The sequence below is a fragment of the Ixodes scapularis genome, unplaced genomic scaffold (assembly GCF_016920785.2).
Source record: "Ixodes scapularis isolate PalLabHiFi unplaced genomic scaffold, ASM1692078v2 PGA_scaffold6__148_contigs__length_123643588, whole genome shotgun sequence".
Lineage (NCBI taxonomy): Eukaryota > Metazoa > Arthropoda > Arachnida > Ixodida > Ixodidae > Ixodes > Ixodes scapularis.
In genome coordinates, this window is record NW_024609881.1 from 6,933 (window position 1) to 26,922 (window position 19,990).

The 19,990-nt window shown below is 44.8% G+C and overlaps 1 long non-coding RNA gene across 1 annotated transcript; it reads right to left on the bottom strand.

Annotated features, from left to right (window-relative positions):
- Positions 1–10,447: 10,447 nt before the first annotated feature.
- On the bottom strand, positions 10,448–12,263 carry LOC115313503. Its single transcript, XR_003917348.2, has 3 exons — positions 12,210–12,263; positions 11,713–11,854; positions 10,448–10,510 (listed from the first exon to the last, which is right to left on the bottom strand). It is a non-coding gene; the product is annotated as an uncharacterized LOC115313503 (long non-coding RNA).
- Between the last annotated feature and the right edge of the window lie 7,727 nt (positions 12,264–19,990).

The following is a 19,990-nucleotide window of genomic DNA, read 5'->3' on the forward strand; positions in this document are numbered from 1 at the left end:
TTCCCTCCTCCCTTTCGTCCTCTCCCTCTTTTTTCTCCTTGGCCCGCTGCGCATCCAGGCAAACGGATACACGCCCCCCGGTGCGGTCTACGTCTAACGAAACGGTGAGAGCGCTTATAATTTATACGCGCTTTAACCTTAGCCCCCCCCCCCCCCCCCCCCTCCCTCACCCCCGCGTTAACAAAGTTACGAAGGGCGGTAGGCAAAAGTGAGGGGTCCCCTCACCGTAGTGCGGCCGGCAAGAGCGAGGGGGCCCGTCCCTGTGTTGTATGTGGTGGGGAACAGTGAGATTAAGGCTGCGGTCCCACGGCAGCCATCTTGAACAAGGCGTTAGTTCAACCAATAGATAGCGACACGCACCCATGGTGTGCCGAAATATGCGGAGGGCATGTTCGTCTGCTTCTTGCGCAGGGGGGTAGCGGTGACGTCAGAACGCCGAGCCCTGATTGGCTGATCGCGACCCCCTATTGAGCGTCCTCTGCTCCTTTGCAACGTCGTCTGCGTCCTGTCGTATCTTTCCTGCGCCTTTCGGAAGTCGAGCTCGACTTCGCCTTTCAGAGACGGCAGACGAAATAACTCGAGCGGTACGTTGTTTTTGTCTAACAACTAGCAGACGCGCATTAAGGAGAGAAGTCAAAGGACTCACTGGCGAGGTGTCCCGAGGCGCCGAGGTTTGTTTGCTAAGAACCGAGAGTGAGGGTGGTTAGTGTCCGCAAAGTTCCCTCCCAAATACTTTTTCCGCTCCTTTGCTTGTGCGGCGAGACTCCTCACTCTTTAACCGCGTCGGCGGGTTGGCGCGGTTGGCGCAGTTAACGTCGTCTGCTTTACATCTGCTAGTCAAAGCGATGGCTGCTTTACCTTTCCTGTGTCAGTCGCAGATTCACCGCTTTTTCACCGACGAGAACGCGGCCTCGAAAAAAGATTTGTGTTTGTCCTTTGTCTCTCTTGTTCCACTTCTCCAGGAATTATTTTCGTCTCTTCTTGTCCAGCTTGGTTGCATCTTCGCATTTATTTGCATTATAACAATAATTACTTCTTGGTGTCAACGAGTCTGCGACATAACTTCCGCGATACGTTCGACGCCGCTCGGGTAGCTCGGTCGATCTTGCTCGGATTCTCTTCCACGGAATAGCACAGGTTTTTTAAACTTTTGCCTCTTGGATTTACGCCACACATACATACCCCAATACGCTAACTGACAACCACCTTTCAGTCGACCGAGAAAGTTGTGACAACAAGCTGCGATCGAGCACTTTTGGGCTATGATGTGCTCACAGTGCCGATCGCCCAGCCGCCCTTGGTTTATTTACAGACACTACATCGGCTGTCATCTGTCTTTAGCTGATTATCTTTGAACAACTCATTAAACGCGAGATACCATTGGCGAAACTCGTGAAACTAAACGTTTTAACATAGCGATGAACATGGTGTTTACTTCTTGCCTGAGCGAGCGATCTGCCGCGGCATGCTGCTCTTGGGGCGTTGCAGTTACTGTTGGGTAAGGTCCGTCTTGGACAGTCAATTTAGAGCCGCGCAAAGTGCGGTAGCCACCTTGTAGCTGCACTTATGCGGCCCCGCGAGGGCACTCACAGTGACTCTCTAAAATGTCACCTTTATCGGACAGCGTCATCTTTACCGCGTAGCTACAATTCTTAAACGACACCTCGACATTCGCAACTTGAGTGAAATCCTTCACCTCGAACGAAAATTTATTTCCTTTCGTCTTTTTCGAAGGCCGCGTTCTCGCCGGTGAATCTCCGGCAGACGCAGGAAAGGTAAAGCAGCCATCGCTTTGACTAGCAGACGTAAAGCAGCTCTCCAACCGGCCAACCGCGCCAACCCGCCGACGCAGTTAAAAAGTGAGGAGTCTCGCCGCACAAGAAAGGAGGGAATAAGTATTTAGGAGGGAACTTGCGGACACTAACCACCGTCACTCTCGGTTCTTAGCAAACAAACCTCGGCGCCTCGGGAAACCTCGCCGGTGTGTCCTTTGACTTCTCTCCTTAATGCGCGTCTGCTAGTTGTTAGACAAAAACAACGTACCGCTTGAGTTATTTCGTCTGCCCCCTTTGAAAGGCGAAGTCGAGCTCGCTCGTAAAGACCTGCGCTTCCGAAAGTCCCAGGAAAGGTGAGACAGACGCAGACGATGTTGCGAGCAGACGTCGTTGCAAAGGAGCAGACGACGCTCAGATAGGGGGTCGCCATCAGCCAATCAGGGTCGGCGTTCTCACGTCACCGCTACCCCTGCGCAAGAAGCAGACGAACTTGCCCTCCACCATCGCGTGGCCTTGCTCGCGCCGCTGCCAGCTGTGCTCAGCTGGCGCAGTAGCGTGGCCCAGCCACCCCTTAGCAAAAAGAGGCCGTACTTCAAACGAAGTTGACATATATTTAATACGAATATTCATTTTGTATTTAATCTGTATTATTTTGGCCGCATTCGAAATACGCGCGTAAGGTATTCAAAATACATTATAAATATGAATCAAAAAATATTTTAGATATACCAAAAACATTATCCCTTGGCACTCAAGATGCCAATTGTGCATTAAAACCCGGCTACACAATTTTTTGTTTATTTTCGATTTTATCTGCAAATGGTGTCCCTGTGGTATTTGAAGGCACTACTAAATACATCTCACAAAGCTACATTAGAAACGAACACAAATACAAACACCATGACGCACTGAACAGCTCATTCACAATCCCGTTGACTGCTCTAGAGCCTTATATAGCCTACATATTGAAGGTATTCATTTTTTCGGTGACGACTTCTGCGCTTATTAAGGTTCCAAGTATTCGATCTTCTTCTCGGGAGTCTGTCAAAGGGGAAACAGTGTTTTGAAGTTCGTGGACGATATCTCTTACTAAAAGACATTGGTACAACTAATAACAATTCGTAACAGTCCCTAAAACAATATCCACACAAACGGCTCATAAAAGATATGTTATTGCTGCTCTGCGTAGCACCACTCAGGACGAAACGAATCAAGGCAGTTTCTTCACTGTAAAATAGTGTAAACGACTTTATTTTCGTGAGGGCCTAATTCTCGAAAAGTTTGCGAATCGCCCACAATTCCGAAAAATAGGTCCCTTGAACAATTCCGGCAAAATGTAAAAACATTAAAATCTATATTGCGATCCCAGGGCGTCGCGAAAATTAGGATTTGCGAATTATTCCAAAACTCCAACTTTGAAGTTTGGCCTAAATCGCGAAATATTGAGCCCGCGAAAAATAAATATTTTACAGTAGTTTCTTTTGCCTTTCCTTTTTAGTAGTTAACTATTTAATATGGTAGTTAATGTCACTATATTAAAGTCACTATTCACATCACGTACAACAGTGAGTATACACGTTCAGTGAACTGACATTGTGCTAACAAAACCACGCCAAACGTATCTGTTCACAGCACCTGCTGAAGCTTTCCAGCATCAGCAAATGTTGTGGTTGTAGTTCCCCAACCCCGTTTGTGATTGGTGTGCAAGCAACTGATCAGGTGTGTTCTTGATAGAAAAAAGGAAACAATAACATAAATTGGGCTGATTTATCAGTGTGATGCTGCGCAATTCAGTTGACAAACTAATCAAATGTTGTATTTAGGCGCTTCAGTGTACTCCATATCTGCTTGAAGTGAACTTCTAGAAGTTGAGCTTTTCAATATTTTGGTATTTTAAGTCAAACTACTAAAGTATTGCATTCAAAAGGTACTTAGAGTATAACACAACAGTATTTACGATTTTCAGGTATTTTAAGAGTATTCTGCACGTATTTTTGATTGCTCCATTTTTTTAGGGTTGGAGTATATTTTGCATGAATTAAATAAATATTTCAAGAAATATATGTGAAAGGTATTTTGTGCCTATTAATTTAGTATTTACATATTTCAAAACGCATGAAGGGAACTTCAAATGTAGTTTAAGTAAAGGTATTTTAAAATGATTTTTAGGACTATATATTTTAGTACTAAGTAAAAAAAAAAAGAAGCTTATATTTTCGGTCTATTTTTTGTGTACTTACAATTATGAATTGTATTTCAAATACACTCAAATTAGACTGTGATATATTTCAAACGTATTAGTTTTCGCTAAGGGACGGCCGGACTGGAAGCGCGCGCTCTGAGAAAGAGAGCGCGCGCTTCCAGTCCGGCCGTGGCCCAGCAAACTCATGTATCCGAGAATGTCAGGCTGGGTAATAATTGTTCTCTTATAGACCGTTCCATTAGGGTCATAGCAGAGAGGGTAAAAAGAGAAAACAAATGCCCTCCCCCTCCCGCCCGCATCTCGTCTGCTCCGCTGAGTGGGCTGTACCTAGCATCCGGCTGGCGCACAAACTCTGTTTAAAATCGCGTCATTCTGGAAATTTCAAGCGCAGATGCGCAGATTTTGGTATGCCAGTTATCGTGTAACACTATGTTAGATAAAGAGACTAACAGGGTCCAATTGCGCTTTTACCTGCGTGCAAATAAAAAAAAAGAAAACTGTGTCAGATTGGCCGGTCTCTCCGGTGAAAAGTAGATCCGGCTGCTGTACCTTTTTTACTATACGAAGTTCGTACTGGAGTAGGCCTTTAGCAACCATGAGTGGAAGTCTGAAATAATAGATAAAAACATGCTCTCCTGACGCAATACACTCAGCAGTTGAGGGTAGTACTGCCGGCTGACTCAACTGCTATTTAAGTAACGGAAAAAAAGATATCCTAGCTGATCATTTACCGAAATAGAACAACAGAGAGCTCTAGGCTGATTTTGGAGTAGCCATAACTATTCTAAGAACGCGAACCACTTCAGAACGGCAGCCACGAGCGAGAGTTCGATGTTCCGTACAGCCCGCCGGTACAACCCAAGGATGGAGGATGGCAATCACCCGGTTTGTCGTCTGCTAGCGGAGTCGGGCGCGTGCCCTCTTTCTTCCCCGCCGAACCCGCTGAATTTCCCGGATGTATGGAGAGGGCGCTGCTGTCGAACAAAATGGTGCCGTCCAGAGAGCGCTAAACGGGATGGTCTATATAGGGACATGCGGTTCAGCGGTTGCCACGGGCTTTCGCAATAAATCTTACCAAGCAGGAATCAATTGTTGATTGACGTGTCAATAATCGGTTAATTAAAAATTCTTCTGCAGGAATGCACGCTCACTAAACTCAATCTTCAAAAGGCACCAGCGAAAGCGGACGACTAGTAAAATGCTTCGCGATTTACGGTACTTGCCACATCAATATAATGGCGACTGAATAGTGACGTCACGAAATATTGTGTTTCACGAGATCCGGAAAATGTTGTAAAGGTTGCTACTTTATAGGGGAGGTTCCCAGAAAACAAACGCTGTTACAATATTTTTGGAAGTACCGACAGACATAAGGGTGTAAGTACAGCTTAGGATGAACATGATGAAAAGATCAGTCTGCCTATGCTCGTGAAACCTATAAACTAAGTTCATCGTGACGTGGCCATGGGGGAGGAGCCATAACTTTACAAGCACTCAACTTCATCGGGTGGCATCTTCACAACGACGTCACGGTTCGCGGCACAGATTTTTAGGAGCGAGGAAGTCCCGAGAGGGAAATCTAGGGACCACGCGCTTCGTCGACTGCGGTGCTATTTTTTCGGAAAAAAAAAAAAAAATCAAAGGTACGCATTAAATTAAGAGAGCTCTACATTTCAATTAAATAAATACCCCTCATTATTTTATCATAAATAGTTTGTGTTTATTTGCAAATCAGGAACGGCGCCCGAGGTTCGCGCCGTTCCTGCTCCGTTGTTTTTGGTTGTTTATCTCTTACGAAAATGGCGGACGCCAGCGGCTGCGCGTCGACTCCGGCGGCAAAGCGGAAGAAGCAGGGCTCTCGCTGCTCGGACCGACAGCTCAACATGCTCATTGATTACATGTTCGCGAATCGAATGGTGGTCCGGGCAGCGACGGAGTTAACGCTTACCACAGCAGAGAGGACGGCCCTGTGGGATGTAATTACGGGCCGCCTCAACGCGGAAGGCCCAGCCTTTAAGGAAAGGGTCGAATGCAAAAATTTTTGGAATGCTCGAGTCTGTTCCGCAAGAAAACACGACGGCCTGCTGGCGGTGGAGACGGCGCGGACGGGCGGTGGTCCCAACCCATTGGGTCCCCTCAACGAAGTCGAGAGCCGGATCCTGGCCATCGTCGGGAGACTCGTGGAGGGGCTGCGGTGGTCTTCGTCCCAGGCAGTCCCTTCCGCCGTCCTCCGAGGCCTCGGTGAGAAACCCACTTTGTGTTGTGTGTAAAATCGTCGTAATAGCGTAATAAACGGAGGAAGGCACATAGAAAATACAAGAACACTGTGCGGTACTGTTAACGCGAACGAGCGATCGCAGGATTTCTTTCTGGTTTTCTCGTAGAATTTCAAGGCTCCATAAAAACTAGTCTGAAAGAAAGTGCTCGGTTTGCGCACTAATAATCCGATGTCGAGTTCGCGCTTACCGTGTCGCACATTCTACACAAATCTCGACAGCGTTGGAGCCTCTGAACCCCAACCTGTTGTGTGATAGAACTCCAGTCTGCTGCAGACCACAATGTGCACAAATTCTTTGCTCGACTAGAAATATATGCGTTTTATATTGAAACATTTCTGCCTAGCCAGCGAGAAAGAACAAATGCTGTTTCATGTTGAGGAGGAACTATATGTTTTGTTGCAATGCAGTAGAGGGGCAGCAGTGATAACAGTGAATTCGCTTTGCAGCCCCCACTGCCAGCAAAGCTGCTCTACCTCGAGGAGTGTCCGGGGGTGCCTCCAGAGGAACCTCTTCAGCCGGCCAGCGAGCCAGCTGCTTCAGGAGCTGGACCGCCGGCTGTTGATTATGGTGAATGGAGACTCGCTTCCATTTTCACAAGAAGTATACGAGTTCGGTAATCCTTGCATGCGTCGAGAAAAGCTACGAATGGCTTTTACATCTCACTCCAATGAAATGGCATGCCATTTGAGTGACAGCACCATTATCATGGCCGTGCAGGTGGTCACTAGTGGTACATGATCACAGCTTTGATATACTACTCCTCTCAAATGCAATAATCTATTTTTGTTTTTAAGCTTCGCAAGTTCAGCAATTGATATTAGAATTGTTTGGGGTTTGGCAGTTATACAAATGCTCTAAAGATATCAAATTGATGAACAGCAATGCAAATGAATCTGCCAGCTGAATCGAGTTGACAGAAGTGATGCTGCCACACGTTGCAGTAGTTTGTGACGTGCGTGAAGGTAATGTTTAATCATGCCCAATTTATACAGGGTTCACTGTTTGTTTCCACACTGATATTGTGTGTTGCTTATGGCCCATTCACACTGGGAGCTGACCCGCAAAGCAGTCCAGAGTGTGAAGTTAAAGAGTATACTGAATCAAAACTTAAAATATACCTTCGACGTTCAGAAATAAGTTAACCATCATATCTACTCTATCTGCTAGTGACAATCGCATGCTTGTATTTCAAATGGATGGCTGTATTTTTCATTCTAAATGTTCGATTCTGGCGAGTGCTTCAAAATCGGCCATAGAAAAACACGGTACACCACAAAACTTTGCGTGAATGGTCTGTTGTACGGAGACCCATCTGCATAAACACGGCAGAAGAGGCGTAAAATGCACATGGTGCAATTCTGATCACAATTTTTATGTTGGCACGCACATGGTGCAAACTTGAAAAAGTGTGGATGAAAGCAGCAATGCTTGACAGGCTTCTCCTTGCTGTTTACAGCTTTTCTGGATCCCCCCAGGACACAGTCACAGAGCTGCCCCCCAACGCGACGGAGGGACGAGCCCCCAGTAAGGGACATTCTTGATGTGCAGAAAGCAGTCCTGACTGCACAGCAGGAAACTTCGGCAGCCATCAACCGCTTGGCCAATGCAAGTATTGTACTCGCGGTTTATACTGTCGTGTGGTGGCCTATTATGGCAAGAAGCAAACTTTGTTCCCATTATTAGGATGTGAGTTCACAGTGTTGCATCATTCAGTGCCAGTGAAGGGCACTTTATGGATTGCTAACGGTCTGTACAGCATTCTACTTACGGATCTCTGAGTAGCACCATTTTGTTCGTCTGTAGCACAATTTACACAAATCCGGGCGTATTGCTATATACGTGGCCAAATGGTTACCTTGCTTGGCTTTCACACTGAGGGCCCAGGTTCGATTCTTGGGAGCAACACAGCTTTTTGTTATTTCTGAAAATGTCGCATTCTGGTAAATTCAAGAACCCTGTTGCTTGTTCGATGTCCGAATGTTCTGTGTGCCGAACCTTCTATGTCGATTGTTCAAGAAGAACACGCATGTACATAAGGGGCTCCGTGTGGCGAGCCAGAGTCGGTTTTTCACCAGCGATCCTGCTGTTACGCCGTGAACTGGAACAAAAAGTTTAATGGGGCGAACTTGTGCTCAAAACAAAGAAAAAAACTAGCATCACAGGCGTTAATGGCGGCATTTCAGCAGGATCAAGCGCCGGGGCGAGTCTGATTCCGGCTCGCCACGCAGGGCTTTTTATGTACACGCATGGGCTTCTGGAGCAATCGGCGTAGAAGGTTCGGCACATAGAACATTCAGAACTCTAAGAAGCGACAAGGTTCTGGAATTTACCAAAATGCGACATTTACAGAAATAACGAAAAGCTGCGTTGTTCCCAGGAACCGGAATCTGGGGCATTTGCGTATGAAAGCGAAGTACGGTAACCATTCGGCAACGCACGCACTCGCTCGGTCATGCACATGGCAATGTTACTTGATTCACCGGGTCGAAAAGGAGCTTGAGTTGGTGGACTCTACACCCTCTTCATGTTTTGCTGCAGGCGAAAGCACAATTTTATCCAGCACAGAAAGAAAAAAGAAAATATATTCTTGGTGTGCTCCTGACAAAAGAAACAAAATAATGGTCCTTGGTGTGCCACTAACAACAAGCAGACAGGTCTTCACAATTCTTATATTTACATAAATTGTCATATTTAAACAGAATGACACAACACAAACGATTGATCGAGCAAGTATGAACCAAACATCAGAAAATACACTTAAAAACTACAGGGTTAGGTTAATACGCAGGTTGTACCAGTAGCCACAAGCAGTGCCAACACAGCTAAAAATAACAATACGCAGGAGCTACACTACGTACATCACAATAACTCTTTACACTTGTATGCTTAGAACACTAGAAGTGTTTATTTAAAAAAAAAAAAAAACATAATGCACATTGCACAATAGTGCCTCTTTGTACAAAGGATGCACTGAATCTTACAAAAATCACTAAGCCATAAACTTACAAAACAGTATATCATTATGGCAAATTTGCAGAATACATTGGTTTCACAAATTTCAATTGATTTCTTGCATTTTACATCTCTTTTCAGGCTGCAGAGGTGCAGGCCTCAGCGCTAAGCAGACTGGTGGATTTTTTCGTCATTGAGCAAGGCCAAACGTAATAAAAAAATTGCAAAATAAAAAAAAAAACAATGTTCGTTTCCCTTAATAGAATTCAGAAACCAACCATTAAAGTAAATTAATTTGTTTTTCATGGGATAAAAAGAAAAAGTCAAATTTGGGAGTTCTATGTGCCAAACCAACGGGCATCTGGCATACCCCAGCAAAGTGAAGTACGATGAAAAAGCAGGTGTCGTGGTGCAACTGCAAAGTACTCTTTCCCTTCTCTTAAATCGTTTGAAGGAATTAAACATAAAAATTGTCTATAATAAACAAATAATTGCTTTCATTTTTTGTTGAGCCTTCAATGTTTGCTTAGATGCATAACGTATGGTCCTTTTTGTTGTTGTTTTTTCATAGGAATAATTACATATACTATTTCTTTTTGTTTGTTACTTGTTTTCTGTGCTTTGTTTATGCTGCTGCTGAGGGGAGATGGTGACCTGTCAAGCAACTGTTCTGTTGCTTTTTTTTCTCCGTTTTCTCTCTCCAAATGAAGAAAAATAAAGAATTTTGATTTCACTTGAACTTTCAAGTTTGGTGCGGTGTCTGTACAGTCTGCACTCCCAGGGGTGCAGGGGGTGCCCGCTGTCCACAAGGTGCTCGCTGTCGACGAGTTGCCCGCTGTTGGCGAGGTGCCTGCTGGTGACGAGGGGCCCTTGGTGTCTGTTGTTGGCGGGAGGTCGATAACCTCCTGCGAGCCCCACTTGTAGCCAGCTGTCGTATTTTTCTCTGGCGGATAACCATGCCCCGGTCGTGAAGGTTACCTGCCAAGGCGTCATCGGAATCTGCGTCACTTGAGCTGCTAGATTCAGCTACTGGGACAGCAGGGACCGGCTCCGGCTCGGGGACTGGCTCAGGCACATTAATGTAGAGGCACACGTTGTGGAGGTCATACTGATGGGGTCATACTGAAAGGTTCTATACCTTTGCAGGCATCGAAAGCGGTTCATTAAAATGCCTATACAACGTTCTACAACTGATCTTGTAGATCGGTGTGCCCGTTTGAAGCGGGCTTCGTCGGTTGCCGCTGTATGGTTGCCTGGCTCGGGGGTCATGAGCCATGGCTCAAGTGGATATCCACTGTCCCCTGCATTAAATTGGCGACAGTGGTTTGTTATTCCAGATTCTGGTGTAAATTGATATCACTTTCGAATACAAGTTTGGTGGTACCTTTGTTCTGCTACATGCATTTATTAGACATTTAAATCCTTTGTTCAGGGCATCGGGCAAGGAAAGGGATCGATTTGTCAACTCACAAAAGTATCTGCACCTTTTGTGCAGTATACTGTATTTCTAAGCACCTGTAAGCTAATTCCTTTCAAGGATTAGCCTTCTTCGAAGGCGGAGCTTCAAGTAGCAGGCTAACGTAGGAAATTATTTTCATAATACAAGCACCATGGGTTGAGTAGTGCAGACCATGACATGGCTTGTATGTTAATTGTACTGGTGCTTTGACATTTTGCCAGCTATCTGACATGGTGAGTTTTGCTTGGCAGCAACTTTAAAAATTTATACATTCTTTGCAGTTTGAAAATATGATGGGTTGCCTCATTTAGCTGGGACAACTTGGTATCATCCTTTTCGAAAAGCCACGATGTTGAACGAACATGCAGCGACAAGTGAGCATGACAGAGTTGGGAACGTCTTGATCTCTCCCACATAAATATTTGCACTGTCGAGTGTCCGTATTATGCAACTGTATGGTTTGGAGAGCCTCCCAAACTGGACATTGGCTCAGAGGTACAGCCTAGGAACAGAGGACGAGCCTCATGGAGACGTAACTGCAATATTAGCATGCCAGATCGCAGGGCCGGCCTTAGGGATGGGCGACCTGGCCGGTCGCCCAGGGCGCCATCAAAAGGGGGGCGCCGCCGCCCCCCCCCCCTTTTTTTTAACCTTTTTTTTTCTTATTTATTTGAACATGGCGCCCGACAGGACGCTATATGCTCGGTCGCCGTTCGTTTTTGGGAATCGGTTCTCGTCTGACAAAATGCTCTTGTTGGCCATACCACGGTGGGCCATACTCACATGTTTACGAACAGCGTGATGCCGATAGCTAGGGGTATCTAAAGAGGGAGTTGGGGAGGGGGGGGGGGCGCCACGGTCGCAGTTCGCCCAGGGCGCTTGATGATGTAGGGCCGGCACTGCCAGATCGAATCAACACAGCATTACACAGGAGTCCACCTCATCAGAAACGTTTGGGTCACATCATTGTCACCAACTGATGTCACACAGGGTCCAGGGACACTAAGTACGGTTAAGCGCTCGTGTATGCATTCCAAGCCTCACCAAGTAGGCACTCATTTTCTCGCACGGCATGCCCTTGCAGGAATGCCTCCCTCAGGAAGGACATTCGCCACACAAATGAGTCGTGGACAGAGCCAGGGAAGGTGGCATCGATGCTCTGAATGCAGAGGTCAGCATCGCAAACCTGGAAAAGTGTAGAGCGGAAATGTAGAAACCATTTTCTTCGCAATATGCTTTCAAACTATCTGCAGGGACTCCTGCCACAAACCAAAACACTTGTTTGTGTTACTTAAGACTGGACGACATATGCAGCCACCAGCTGGTCGTGAACACCAGTATATTAGTCACTCGTATTAATCGTAACGAATACTGACATGTCTCCATGCTGATTGAGTTGCTGCTACAAATATAGCTCCAAGCCACGAACGTGCTGGGGTCATAGACGCTAGTATATTCAGGACTTGCATTGATCGCAGCAGGTACTGACATGTCTCTGTAACGATTAAGTTACATGCCGATTAGAGAAACTCGGTACTCACAATCATTGCGTTTAGCGCATAGTAGTTTTTCCTGCACCAGTAGGCAGCCTTAGTAAACCGCGGGTCGTTCTCAGACGGGCCCTTGATGGCAATCTGGGTGCCGTTCACGCATCCTGTGACATGATAGGGTTATTAGATCCAGCTTTACGGAAATCTACTGTTCACAAAAAGAGAGTTCAATGGCGCGACCGGAGCGGCGCAAAAAAAACTCCTGTCCCGAGCACGTCGCGAGCACTCCGCGAGCAGTCATCCTTCGACGATCGCTCGGGAATGCACGCGTATGTGTTCCTGAAAGCTCTCGGACACGTTGGATGAACAAAATCGCTCATTACGTACCGACAACACCGCTGATTTTGGCGACTCTCTAGTAGCCCTCCTTCGCTCTCGCTTTCTCATCCTCCGTTGTCGGAAAGTGAATCCAGGGATCCGCCAGGCGCTCGACGATTGCGGTCGTGACGGCGTGGAGTGCACGAGACATGGTACTTTGGTGTACCGCCAAGTGCTCGTCACTAGCGACGGTCCCTTGAAACCCGCCGGCCGCGTAGAAACGCAGGGCGCACAACACCCGCTGCTCGACGGTGATCACTCGAACGGTCGTGCGGTCTGGTTGCAGGTCGGGGCGGAGCTGCTCGCACAGCCACCTCGTCACTCCCTTCGTCAGTCGGTAGTTCGCTACAAACCTATCTTCCGAAAGCAGAAAGGCGTCGCGGTGCTCCCGAAACAATCGGTCGGCGCGCTGGGAGACCAGCAGCGCACAACAAAGTTCCGGCATATTTACCGATAAACTTCGCAATTTCGAGCTCCCAAACTCTCGAAGTTTTCTTTACAGAAACAACTTCATCGTGAGGACATTCTGACGTCACGGCAAACTTCACAATTTTGACGAGCATGCACCAAACTTTATCGCCAGAACTTTACTTTGACGTCAGGGCTCGTCCCCAGGAGCAGCAGCCAATGGGCGACTGATGAAGTTTTCTTTACAATGAAGTTTGCGCCACCAGCATAGACAGACAGAATAAATAGAAAGACGTTTATTTGCAATGAAGACGCTATGAATGAGCGGTGTTTAGCGTCGGGAAGCGATGAGCATTCGGGAATTTATAAGTTCACATGACTGCTAACTATGGACATGCGGGCAATGAAGACCTGTTTTGTAGGGAGATGGGGTTGCGGTGATTACCTGATATCGGACGACTCCTGGCAGACGAACAAGCAAGTTTCTTCTCTGTAAATGCTAAGCGTCCAAAGTCAAGCACAGCACGTCGCTACGGACGTTGTTGACGTTTCGAACACTTACCGTTTTTGACTAAAGTGTTGGCACATGGGCTAACTTTGCGGAAAGACTCGGAAGTCTTCCTCGAGTTCAGTGCTATCATGAACAGTGACTGAAAACGATTCACTATTCAGTCGGTGGGTGGCGAAACCTATCTGCATCTGCGGAGTCATGGTCGATGCGTACGACGTCCAAACGCGTCCATTGACGTTCTACTCACTCTTTTCTCTACTTTTGGCCTCTTGGTACTAAACTTGAGTTTGGTAGTGTGGTCTGGAACTCGCTGGCGGCCTCCGATGCGTCACGAATTGAATCCGTAGAGAAACGGTTTGTTCGTATTGTGTACGACAGGCATTTTAATAGAAGGTGTTATTATTATTACGAATATATTCTTACCACTTTAAGCTTACAAAATTTGTTGACATGAAGACTCTCGCGTGATATTATATTTTTACACAAAGTGATCCACGGTCAATGTAATGCTGATATGCTAAGCTCTGTACATTTTCACGCGCCTGCTCGCATCTGTAGAAAGCACTCTATTCTAGAAGGACACACTGACACCGTTAATTGGCATGCAAATTTCAGTGAACTGCTTAGCGTCATCATCTTTTGATATTTTTCGTCACTTTGCTTCCTTCAAGCGTGATCTTGACATACTGCTGTACCATGCGTAGAACAATGTCTCATTGAGTCTTTTCTTTGTGTGTATGTGCCATCACATCAAAACCTCACAGTTGTTCTGGGGCACTAAAAAAAAATAAACGATTACGACTACGATTACCATCTTGCAACTAACGGCCAAGCAGAACAGATCGTGTGCGAAACGAAGAAAGCCCTCTTGAAGCTTACAGAAGAAGCGGTTCAGTGAAGAATCGCCAGGTTCTTGTTCCGGCACCACGCGCCGGTCTCATCTTCCACGAGGAAAACACCCGCCGAAGCAATGTTCGGCGGACGAAGAGCCACACCCCTCGATCCCATGACTCTATGGCCACGAACGAAGATGGAGAGATTCACATATAGGGAGTAATGGCAGATTATTCGATCGGTCTACGCGAGGAATTTCAGCGGAAGTCCCGCCTGTCAGTCAGCGGCCTGTCTGCCTGCGGAAACGGCAGTCCTGCCTGTCTGCCGTTTTGTTAGGTCACCGGAGTATGTGAAAATAATAATAAACAAAGGACTAACCGCCCCGAGTATTTTCTGGCCCGCGCATTCTTCTCTTTAGCCACGGGCCATAAACTCATGGTTCGTGCTCGCTTTTTTCGCGAGGATCGAGGGCATCAAGAATACAGTCCCACTCTCAATACACCACATTGTAAACTACGGGGCCGCTTTCTTGTTACGGCTCTTTTGATTCCTCCTAATTTTATTAGCCTGATTTTCGTCTCGCCTCTTTCTGGCATCGAGGTTGTAACGGGGTTCTCTTAGAGGGATGCTGCGAAGTTCTCGAGGACCCACAATTTATGGCAGCATGCATTCCATGTAAAACTTGAGTAGAAAAGGCTCCATGTTGGTTGACCAGAAGGTGTCATTTTTCTCTGAATACGTTGGATATCAATGCCTTTGAGTGTAAATACAGCAAAATTACATAACTCTTTTTGTGTAATGTGTAACTGCCCTTGTTTTTGGTAGTAGAAGATATGGTAATGACTTCCCTTAGCGAAAAGTCGTTCAAAATCAGTACACTCGAAGTGTACTGAAGTATACTAAAAGTATACTTTCAGAGCGGTTTTCGTACTGATTGTATACTTTAAGTGTACTTAAAATGTACTTCCAGTAAAAATGGCGGTGGACTGAAAGTATACTCGTCCGTACAAAACTAGTACATGTAGTAGAATCGTAGTGCCCGCGGCAAAACGTAGTTCAAAATCAGTATACCGAAAGTGCACTTAAGTATACTAAAGGTCTACTTTCAGTGCTTGCAGTCGGTGTACTCAAATTATAATAACGGGTATATATATATATATATATATATATATATATATATATATATATATATATATATATATATATATATATATATATATAGTGCGATTTTTAACATCAACACACTAAAAACGCGATAGATAGGCCGATGCCGTTTTCACAAAATATTTGTGGGGCTCGGTGGACATTAGATGAGTAAATAAACGTCACCGTAAGTTGTCTAATTAGCTTTTTTAATTGACATTGTAATTGACCATGTTGACTTTTCAATTTTAAAGGGGCTATGAATAAACTCTAGCCCAAATGAAACAATTGGCGAAAAGGTGACGAGTTTTAGGTTATTCATAGCTAAAACTCTGCCTTTCGTCGCCTGATTAAAAACAGCGCACTGGACAGAGCGCAGGATGCTATTCTTAATTATTCTCTTCAGTCGAACCGTTGGAAGTATGATGCTGGAGCATCCACCAAAGGGACGCTTTCAAGAGAGTGCAACTTCGTTCATGCTAATGTGACAGCACTTTATGAGGGTTGTAACTTCACTAGAAAATTAAATAATGCATAGAACTCCAGTATGAGAAGTTCTCGCTAACACAAACAAACAAGCCATCACCGATATGCCATGTCAAAACCGCTAATTTCACTCTCCACTTTGCCCGCCCCTGCCGCGCGTGGTTCTTGAATCGAGGGAAAAAGTGCGAAATTTGATAAATAAATATCTTAAAGCCCCTTGCTCTTTCGTGAATAGTTTTGATTGTGTTAGGCTCCAACCGCCTCTAAAACAGCAATAATAATAAAAAAGTAAATTTACGGATTTTAATTACTTAAAAAAAAATGTTGCCACGGTTATTCACCCATGTAATGTCCGCCGAGTCGCACGACACACATGAAGAGTGCATCAACATGACATACGCTGTTTCAGATATCTGCATCCACAGCAATCAATAGGACAGGAGGCAAAAGAAACCACGGCTAATAATGGGGACATAAGATGCTCCACCTTGCATGGTCGCATGCAGCGCAAATCAACTTCAAATCCGCTTAAGCGAAGTGATGTTATGAATGGAAGCTCGCTCTGAAATTGGCTGGAGAAATCGGCGCCTTTATGTAACAACCTCAAGGTTTTACCGAAAATGTTTCATGGTGTAGATTTATCTTGCAAAACTCTAAGACATCTCAGGTAACGTGAAAAGAGATCTACAATTGCAACAACGAACAACACCGTCGATCGAGATTTCCACACTGTAAAAAATCGACGTAAATTTAACGTGTCTTTCCCTCGTCAAAAAAGACGGGCACGCTAATTGTTTCAAAACACGAGGTTGCCCTCATTATTTATGTGCCGCGAGAGCCGATCCTTCCAGAAAAGCCGAAATACCAACGGTGCAAGCATGCGCTGATGAATCAAAATAGCCTTGACGACAAGGAAGAAATTGCTGGAGATAGTTTCGGTTTTACACTGAAAAAGAAAACCGAAAGTTTAGATAACACCTAAGATAGACTAAACGTTTTGTTAATTTTTTACGAATATAATAAAGTGACATTATTATTATTAATATATTAATTTGCTTAGTTTTGTCTTCAAAAAAAAAAAAAAGAACAAAAAAAAAGAGACTTTTGAAAACTGCGCAGACCATCGCTATTGCAATCAGCTTCCATTCGGCCGCCGTTGGAGTTTCGGAGAGTTCGAGAAACGCTTCCTTTTTACGTTTTAGCCGTTTTAGCGGATATTTTAGATATCTTACTTACGAATACCGTGTTCAATAATAGGAAGCGATTACTGAGAGCTGTGAGACGCAGCGTCGCAAGTGGAGGACAGTCATGGCCGACTGGTGCAAGCGAAGGTGAGGAAGTTCCTTTTGTTTCTGCCGAAGCGCGCCGCTGTTTCAAACTTTGTCTTGTACCGTGTGCTTGCTAAGCTATGCTTGACTCTCACTATGCTCTAACCGGTTTTATTTCGTTATTTGAAAAGAGCGTATCTTCAAAATTTATGGCTCTCTCCACAGAGTGAGAAAGATTCGCGTGCTGCGGAACCGAGGGCCAGCCGAGGGCCTGTCCTGGTCGCCGTCCCTACGACGGTCGCCCGACGACGCTTTTGCGGAGCGTTCAAGTACAGTCTGACGGCAGTTCAAGCAATCACAGGTCATGCTAGTTCTGACGTGTGGTTCCAACAGTCTCTCTTCAACGATTTGTTTCATAAAGCGGGAGCGTGAAGAACGTTACAAGAGCAAGCAGCATGATTTCTTGCCCGTGCTGATGCCTGTGCCGTAGAGACGGACGATCTCTTTGCGTATGCCGAAGCGGCACGCTTTCCAAGTTTGCGATTTTGTGTTGTGAATAAAGTGAGTTTGGATGTCACGTTTTTTAGTGGCGGCGAAAGCCGCTCCAAAAGGCAGAGCAGTTAGAAAAAGCAAAAGCATGAAAAAAATATTAAAAGGACCTGAATATTCGATGGAGTTGAAAGACTACCAATGTACCAACTCGCCCAGTTATTCTTTGTCAAAGGATAATAGCCAATACTAATAAATTAAATAAATGCCAACTTTTAAATGGTCAGAAATTTAAAATTGATGCAGTGCAGCCCTACCCTGCTCTAGTGCTTTTATGATATCAGATAATGTGTAAATATATAGGATAATTCATAGCAACCATTTATGTCCGATTCATTATATTGAATCTTTTATCTAAAAGCTCGAAGTTATATAAAAAAAGTGCTTATCATAAATTAAGCCGCACCACTGAATGTGTAATAGCGTATGACTTGCATGTGCGTTCACAGCAAAAGAAAAGGAGGCATTAAGAAACTGCCAATCATTTTGTTTGCTCTGTGTTAGAGCTTCTTTCAGGTATCAGGTTTTCAGAAACGATACTGTCCGATTTTCCTTGCCCTTTTGTCAGGATGAAGTTGTTACTATCTTGCCTTCCTCAGATAGTGGTCCTTTGAGCGAATTATGTGATGTTATATCATAGAGTGGCATAGGGTAATTTTCTCTTCTCTTTTTACGCAGGATGTAATGGCATATTATCATCACAAACGAGAGTGTACAGTGAGGCAGGCTCGGAAACTTGAATAAAGTGATAAGTAGGATTTCAATTTCTGTCATCAATTACGCGAAGAACACTGATCATAATGTTTGTATGCTACACATACATACTTTCAGTTGAAAAATGCAATGCACCTCTTCTTTATGGCTTTTCTCAGACAGTTTCAAAAGACGCCAGTACGTCATTCTCACGAGGAATAGAGCTGCCATAGATTTCCTCGTTAATTTCCTGACTCATTTTTAAGAGTGCATCTCCCGATGGTGGCGCCTCTGTATTATCATCACCAATTGAGTTGTCAACGGCGTTTCTTAACATTTCACAAGAATAGATCTGTATGAGATGAAATTTCACAGGTTAGAATACAGCCGTTCAAAGAAACACCTTTGAAAAGTCAGCTTTTTAAATGCTGGCGCCAATTTTTCTGGTCAATTTGAGAGCGTTCTTTCCATTCAGAACGCCCGACATACACGGCGTCCCAGATAACTTGCACCATTATTAAAAAAACACCAGAGGGCTCTGGAGGAGTGAAATCAACTGTTGTTAGCAAGTGTCTTGAGAAAGTGCACACAATTTTTTAATGTGCCTGGTTATGTAAATAACTAAGATTAATGAGCTAACCTTTCAAATATTCTTTTAAGGGCCAAGATACCAATTGTAAAGTTGCAGGGCGCATTCAGAAACAGCCAATTAAAGTGTTTGAAACATAATACGTTTTCGTGCTTTTTTCCCGCCTTCAAAGAACGCACATTCGAGCGCGCTCGCACGCCGTGATTGGTGAAGCGAGTTGTCACGGGGTATTTTCTTGTTGTTCGCGGGCTTTTTTTTTTTTTTTGAAGGCTAGGGAAAAGGAGCATGCAAAGTGCACCTTGTTGAAAATGGTTTAATTGGGTGTTTCTTAATGCGCTCTACAACTTTCCCTTTCACACCTCGGCTTTTAAACGAAGAATTCAAAAGTTAGCTTGTTATTCTTAATTAAATAAATAGGCGCACTAAAACAATTTCGTGCACTTTCATAAGAGACTTTCTAACAGTGTACAGTTGGTTTAACTACCGCAGAACGCTCCGTTTTTTTTTTTTTTTTTAATGTTTGGTGCAAGTTATTTGGGACACTCCGCCTATATGTACTGGTAGTGTACATTTAATACACTAAAAGCATACATGTAGTGTACTAAACGTTCACTTATAGTATGCTAAAAGTACGCTCGTGGTGCACTGATGGTATACTACACATGTACTTGGGGTGTACTAAAGGTATACTATTTTGTGTCATAAAAGTGTGAAACTAGTACGATTTCAGTACATACCCCAAGTTCACTATTAGTATACTTTCAGTATACTGATTTTGAACGACTTTTCGCTAAGGGTTGTACCTTTCACACCGTGCTCCTTTTTCTTTTTTGCCTCATACTCTTTTGCGGCTTCAGCAGGATTCAAGAATCTTTTGGAACAGGGACACTTCACCTCAACGGGGCCATTTCTTCCAAGCAGTCCATCAAAGATGCTGCTAGAAACCCGCGCTTCATATCCACGAATAAGCCGC